Below are 7,267 nucleotides of genomic sequence, written 5' to 3'. Positions count from 1 at the left end.
TTTTTTTTTGTGTGTAATTTTTTTTGTGTGTGTGTAATTTTTTGTGTGTGTGTGTAAGTTTTTGTGTGTGTGTGTGTGTAAGTTTTGTGTGTGTAAGTTTTTTTGTGTGTGTGTTAGTTTTTGTGTGTGTGTAAGTTTTTTTGTGTGTGTTTAAGTTTTTGTGTGTGTGTCTAAGTTTTTGTGTGTGTGTAAGTTTTTGTGTGTGTGTAAGTTTTTGTGTGTGTTTATATTTTTTTGTGTGTGTGTAATTTTTTGTGTGTGTGTATTTTTATGTTCTTTTGTATGATTTTGTGTGTGTGTAATTTTTTGTTTGTTTTTTAAATTTATTGTTTGTGTGTGTAATTTTGTTTTTTTTTTTTTTATTTTTTGTGTGTGTGTAAGTGTTTTGTTTTTGTGTAAGTTTTTTTTTGTGAGTGTAAGTTTTTGTGTGTGTGTATGTATTTGTGTGTGTGTAGGTTTTTGTGTGTATGTGTAATTTTGTTTGTGTGTGTGTGTTAGTTTTAGTGTGTGTTATTTTTTTTGTGTGTGTGTAAGTTTTTTTTTTGTGTGTGTGTAAGTTTTTATATCAGTTTTGTTACTTTGATGAATATTTGATTTTTTTTTGGTTTGACTTTGAAATAAGGAATTTTTAAAAACTTGAATTTTTTTGCAATCAAAAACTAAAAAAAATCAATTAAAAACAATTTCCGAAAAATAGGTTTAACGTAGGAAATTAAAGGACATTATAACATTAATCACAATAGATAAAAACGTATGTCAAAATAAAAACTAAAAATGACCCGAGATTACTAATGGAGAATAAATTAAGCCAAAAATAGACAGAAAATTAATGGGCCATCACAGTAAAAGCATACAACAAGTGTGTGTGTAAGTTTTTGTGTGTGTAAGTTTTTTTGTGTGTGTAATTTTTTGTGTGTGTAAAAGTTTTTTTTGTGTGTGTAAGTTTTTTATGTGTGTGAGTTTTTATGTGTGTGTAAGTTTTTTTGTGTGTTTCTGTGTTTTTGTGTGTGTAAGCTTTTTTGTGTGTGTAATTTTGTTTGTGTGTTTAATTTTTTGTGTGTATGTAAGTTTTTTTGTATGTGTAAGTTTTTTTGTTATTTTTTGTGTGTGTGTAATTTTTTTTGTGTGTAAGTTTTTTTGTGTGTGTAATTTTTTATGTGTGTGTCAGTTTTTGTGTGCGTCATTTTTTGTGTGTGTGTAAGTTTGTGTGTGTGTGTTTAAGTTTTTGTGTGTGTGTGTGTAAGTTTTTGTGTGTGTTAGTTTTTTTTTGTGTGTTTAAGTTTTTTTGTGTGTGTAAGTTTTTTTTTGTGTGTGTGTATGTTTTTGTGTGTGTGTAAGTTTTGTGTGTGTAAAAGTTTTTTTTGTGTGTGTAAGTTTTTTATGTGTGTGAGTTTTTATGTGTGTGTAAGTTTTAATGTTTGTGTAAGTTTTTGTGTGTGTGTAAGTTTTTGTGTGTGTAAGTTTTTATGTGTGTGTAAGTTTTTATGTGTGTGTAAGTTTTTGTGTGTAAAAGTTTTTGTGTAAAAGTTTTTGTGTGTGAGTAAGTTTGTGTGTGTGTGTATGTTTGTTTGTGTTTGTTTGTTTGTTTTTTTTTTTTTGTTTTTTTGTGTGTTTGTTTTTGTGTGTGTGTGTAATTTTTTGTGTGTGTGTGTATGTTTTTGTGTGTGTGTGTGTGTGTAAGTTTTGTGTGTGTAAGTTTTTTTGTGTGTGTGTAATTTTTTGTGTGTGTGTAAGTTTTTTTGTGTGTGTCATAGTTTTTGTGTGTGTGTCTAAGTTTTTGTGTGTATGTAAGTTTGTGTGTGTGTGTGTGTATGTTTTTGTGTGTGTGTAAGTTTTTGTGTGTTTGTGTATGATGGTGTTTGTGTTTGTTAGTTTATTTTTGTTTTTTAGTTTTTTTTGTTTGTGTAAGTTTTTTTTTTGTGTGTGTAAGTTTTTTTGTGTGTGTGTAGTTTTTTGTGTGTGTAAGTGTTTTTTGTGTGTGTATTTTTTTTTGTGTGCGTGTAAGTTTTTGTGTGTGTGTAAGTTTTTGTGTGTGTGTAGGGTTTTGTGTGTGTGTTTAAGTTTTGTGTGTGTGTGTGTAAGTTTATGTGTGTGTAAGTTTTTGTGTGTGTGTGTAAGTTTTTTTTGTGTGTGTGTAAGTTTTTATATCAGTTTTGTTACTTTGATGAATATTTGATTTTTTTTTTGGTTTGACTTTGAAATAATGAATTTTTAAAAACTTGAAATTTTTTGCAATCAAAAGCGAACAAAAATTAACTAAAAACAATTTCCGAAAAATAAGTTTTTAGAATAAAAGTAAAGGCAATTTTAAACTTAAGCTCAGCAGATACAAATACCTTTTAAAATTAAAACTCAAAACGACCAGAAAATACTATTAAAGAATAAATGAAACCCAAAACAAACAGAAATTTAATAAACCATCACAGCAAAAACATACAACAAGTGTGTGTGTAAGTTTTTGTGTGTGTAAGTGTTTTTGTTTGTGTAATTTTTTTTGTTTGTGTAATTTTTTTTGTTTGTGTTACATTTTTTTTTTGTTTGTAAGTTTTTGTATGTGTGTAAGTTTTTGTGTGTGTGTGTATGTTTATGTGTGTGTGTAAGTTTTTTTGTTTGTAAAATTTTTTTTTTTGTTTGTAATTTTTTTATTTGTGTGAGTTTTTTTGTGTTTGTAAGTTTTTTTGTTTGTGTTTGTTTGTGTGTGTGTTTAATTTTTTGTGTGTGTGTACTTTTTTTTCTGTTTTTTAGTTTGTGTTTGTGTTTTAGTTTTTGTGTGTGTGTATGTTTTTTTGTTAATTTTTTTGTGTGTGTAAATTTTTTTTTGTGTTAGTTTTTGTTTGTGTTTTAGTTTTTGTGTGTGTGTCAGTTTTTGTGTGTGTTAGTTTTTGTGTGTGTGTGTAAGTTTTTTTGTGTGTGCGTAAGTTTTTGTGTGTGTTTGTAAGTTTTTGTGTGTTTGTTTTAGTTTTTTTTTGTTTGTGTGTTAGTTTTTGTGTGTGTGTAATTTTTTGTGTGTGTGTGTAAGTTTTTGTGTGTGTGTAAGTTTTGTGTGTTTAAAAGTTTTTTTTGTGTGTTTAAGTTTTTTATGTATGTGAGTTTTTATGTGTGTGTAAGTTTTTGTGTGTGTGTAAGTTTTTGTGTGTGTGTAAGTTTGTGTTTGTGTAAGTTTTTATGTGTGTGTAATTTTTTATTTTTTTTTATGTTTTTGTGTGTTTAAGTTTTTTTTTGTCTTTAAGCTTGTTTTTGTGTGTAAGTTTTTTTGTGTGTGTAAGTTTGTGTGTGTGTGTAAGTTTTTGTGTATCTGTAAGTTTTTGTGTAAATTTTTGTGTGTGTGTAAGTTTTTGTGTTTTTAAGTTTTTGTGTGTGTGTAAGTTTTTGTGTTTGTGTCAGTTTTTCTGTGTGTGTGTAAGTTTTTGTGTGTGTGTGTAAGTTTTTGTGTGTGTGTGTAAGTTTTTGTGTGTGTGTGTAAGTTTTTGTGTGTGTGTAAGTTTTTGTGTGTGTGTAAATTTTTTGTGTTTGTAAGTTTTTGTGTCTGTGTAAGTTTTTGTGTGTGTGTGTAAGTTTTTGTGTGTGTGTGTAATTTTTTTGTGTGTATGTTTTTGTGTGTGTAAGTTTTTGTGTGTGTGTTTGTGTAAGTTTTTTTGTGTGTGTATGTTTTTGTGTGTGTGTAAGTTTTTGTGTGTGTAAGTTTTTGTGTGTGTGTAAGTTTTTTTGTGTGTGTGTGTGTAAGTTTTTGTGTGTGTGTAATTTTTTTTGTGTGCGTAAGTTTTTGTGTGTGTGTGTAAGTTTTTGTGTGTGTGTGTGTGTGTAAGTTTTTGTGTGTGTCTAATTTGTTTTGTGTGTGTCTAAGTTTTTGTGTGTGTGTCTAAGTTTTTGTGTGTGTGTGTAAGTTTTTGTGTGTATGTAAGTTTTTGTGTGTGTGTAAGTTTTTGTGTGTGTGTGTAAGTTTTTGTGTGTGTGTGTAAGTTTTTGTGTGTGTGTAAGTTTTTGTTTGTGTGTAAGTTTTTTTTGTTTGTGTAAGTTTTTGTGTGTGTGTGTGTGTAAGTTTTTGTGTGTTTGTAAGTTTTTTTTTTGTGTGTGTAATTTTTTTTGTGTGTGTGTAAGTTTTTGTGTGTGTGTAAGTGTTTTGTTTGTTTTTCATTTTTTTTTTGTGCGTGTTAGTTTTTGTGTGTGTGTAAGTTTTTGTGTGTGTGTAGTTTTTTGTTTGTGTGTTTAAGTTTTTTTGTGTGTCTAAGTTTTTTTGTGTGTGTCTAAGTTTTTGTGTGTGTGTGTTATTTTTTTTGTGTGTTTAAGTTTTTGTGTGTGTGTTATTTTTTGTGTGTTTGTAATTTTTTGTGTGTGTGTGTAAGTTTTTGTGTGTGTGTGTAAAATTTTGTGTGTGTGTAAGATTTTGTGTGTGTGTAAGTTTGTATGTTTGTTTTTAATTTTTTGTGTGTGTGTGTGTGTATGTTTTTGTGTGTGTGTAAGTTTTGTTTTTGTGTGTGTAATTTTTTTTGTGTGTGTGTATTTTTTTTTTAGGTTTTTAGTTTTTTGTTTGTGTTTTATTTTTTTTTTGTGTGTGTTTTTTTGTGTGTGTGTGTAAGTTTTTGTGTGTGTGTATGTTTTTGTGTGTGTGTGTAATTTTTTTTGTGTGTGTGTTAGTTTCTGTGTTTGTAAGTTTTTGTGTGTGTGTTTAATTTTTTTTTGTGTGTGTGTAAGTTTTTATATCAGTTTTGTTACTTTGATGAATATTTGATTTTTTTTTTAGTTTGACTTTGAAATAAGGAATTTTTAAAAACTTGAAATTTTTTGCAATCAAAAGCGAACAAAAATTAACTAAAAACAATTTCCGAAAAATAAGTTTTTCAAAGAAAAGTAAAGGCCATTTTAAACTTAAGCTCAGTATATAAAAATACATTTTAAAATTAAAACTAAAAACGACCAGAAATTACTATTAAAGCATAAATGAAACCCAAAACGAACAGAAATTAAATAAACCATCTTAGCAAAAACATACAACAAGTAAAAATATAAATGAATAAATAGATCTTAAAGCGAGTAATGATTAGATTGAACATGAATATCAAGCTTAAAACGAAAAAATATTTTCCTATCGAAGTAAAAATGAAACTTAAAACGAACAGAAATTAAATGAACAATCAATGCAAACAAACATACAATAGATATCAATGTAAATTAATAAATAAATGTTAAAACGAGTGAAACTTAAATTGAATATGCAAATCAAGCTTGAAACGAACAAAAATAACCGCAAACAAGAGTTTGGGCATGACCCCCTCCTCTATCAGTAAAAGTCTAAAACCTACTGCGTCAATCGCTCTTTACTGAAAGCTAGATAGCTTCTTGAACCGTCTTGGAAAGTATAAAAAACATCAAACAGTATAATTTATTGATAATTTTATCAATTGTTGAAAGATCCATCAGTTCAAAAATTTATTTCACTGTAATTGTATTTTTGTTTTCAAAACTGTAAGAACTGGAAAAGAAAATATTTGTAATATAATCCGTTTTCAGTTCAGCACCAATGACGCAGTAAGCTTTTGGTTTTTTTTTACAGTTAGGAAAGGAGGCAGTATCCAAACACTTGTTTGTAGGGAAACTAGATTCGTCTTTAACAACTTTAAGAAGAGCTAATAAATTAAACTGAATATTAAATGTATAATGATATTAATTGCTGAAAGCTCATCAGTTCAAAATGTTACTATAATTTTAATGTTTATTTTCAATATTAAGTACAAAAGAAAATATTTGTCATAAAATTGGTTTTCAGTAAAGCACCAATGACGCAGTAGGTTTTAAACTTTTACCGAGAGAAGGAGGTCATACCCAAATTCTTGTTTGTGGTGATTTTGTTCGTTTCAAGCTTGATTTGCATATTCAATTTAAATTTAACTTGTTTTAAGATTTATTTATTAATTTACATTAATATCTATATTATGTTTGTTTGCATTGATTGTTTATTTAATCTCTGTTCGTTTATAGTTTCATTTATACTTCAATAAAAAAATATTTTTTTCGTTTTAAGGTTGATTTTAATATTCAATCTAAGCATTACTCCATTTAAAATCTGTTTATTCATTTATATTATTACTTGCTGTATGTTTTTGCTATGATTGTTTATTTAATTTCTGTTCGTTTTGGGTTTCATTTATTCTTTAATAGCAATTACTGGTCGTTTTGAGTTTGAATTTCAAAAGGTATTTGTATCCGCTGAGCTTAAGATTAAAATGGCCTTTACTTTTCTTTGAAAAACTTATTTTTCGGAAAGTTTTTTTTAATAAATATTTTGTAAAGAGTTTATAATTTGTAAAAAATTAATGTGACTGGAGGCGTGTAACATCGCGGCACTTAAACAACCTGAATAAATAGACCAGGAACAATGCAGTATGACTACAAAAAGTAGAAAAAGTGTTACTTAGAGAAATTTAATTGTGTTTGCTTCGATTGGCAACTGTTTTTAATTACCAACTTGATTGTTTTTTTTTCTCGAATCAAATGCCAGCTTGTTTTGCATACTTGTAAGGCTAGAATAGACGGGAAAATCTCCAGGACCATGCACTAACCTACTAAAAGAAAAGTGAAATAACAGACAAACTAAATAAATAAACCTGGAACAACACAGAACGACCATGATAAGTTAAATAAGTTTTACCTAGAGGAATCTGATTGTTTTTGGCTCGTTTGGCAACTATTTTTTTATTATCAACTCCTTCTGCAAACTTGTAACAAAAAAATATTTTTATTTCGTTTTTCCTACTTTTAATTTTTTTTTAGGTCCATGCACTAAACAAGTGGTTCTCAAACTTATTTAGACACTGTACCCCTTTTTAACCCCAAAACATTTTTGGTACCCGTCTCAGTTACCGGTACTAAGTAAACTATAGCAGAAATATTAAACAAATCTTAAAGTATTAATCTTTTAAACTCAATTACGCATCATGTTTAAGTAAAAATAAAGAGATATTTCTTACAAACATTTTTATCTAAAAACAAAGACACACAAAATTTAAAAAACAAAAAGTGCTTACTTTCAAAAAGATTAGTGAGAAGAATGAACTTGTTCCCCTTTACACAGTTTATCGAAATTGGGGTCTAACTTAGTTAAATAAAATCTTAAATCATCTTCAACATTTACATTGTTTCTAGATATACTTTTAAAGTAGGTTAAACTTGAAAAACTCTTTATATATATATATAAGTGGTGGGAAATCCTTCAAGAAATTTAACAGCAGTGCTTGACAGTTCTTTTTATTCCTTCCCAATACCGATCTAG

Source organism: Artemia sp. Qi Xiang Cuo, chromosome 13 (genome assembly GCF_049724085.1).
Source record: "Artemia sp. Qi Xiang Cuo chromosome 13, ASM4972408v1, whole genome shotgun sequence".
NCBI lineage: Eukaryota > Metazoa > Arthropoda > Branchiopoda > Anostraca > Artemiidae > Artemia > Artemia sp. Qi Xiang Cuo.
This window is presented reverse-complemented; position numbering follows the sequence as displayed.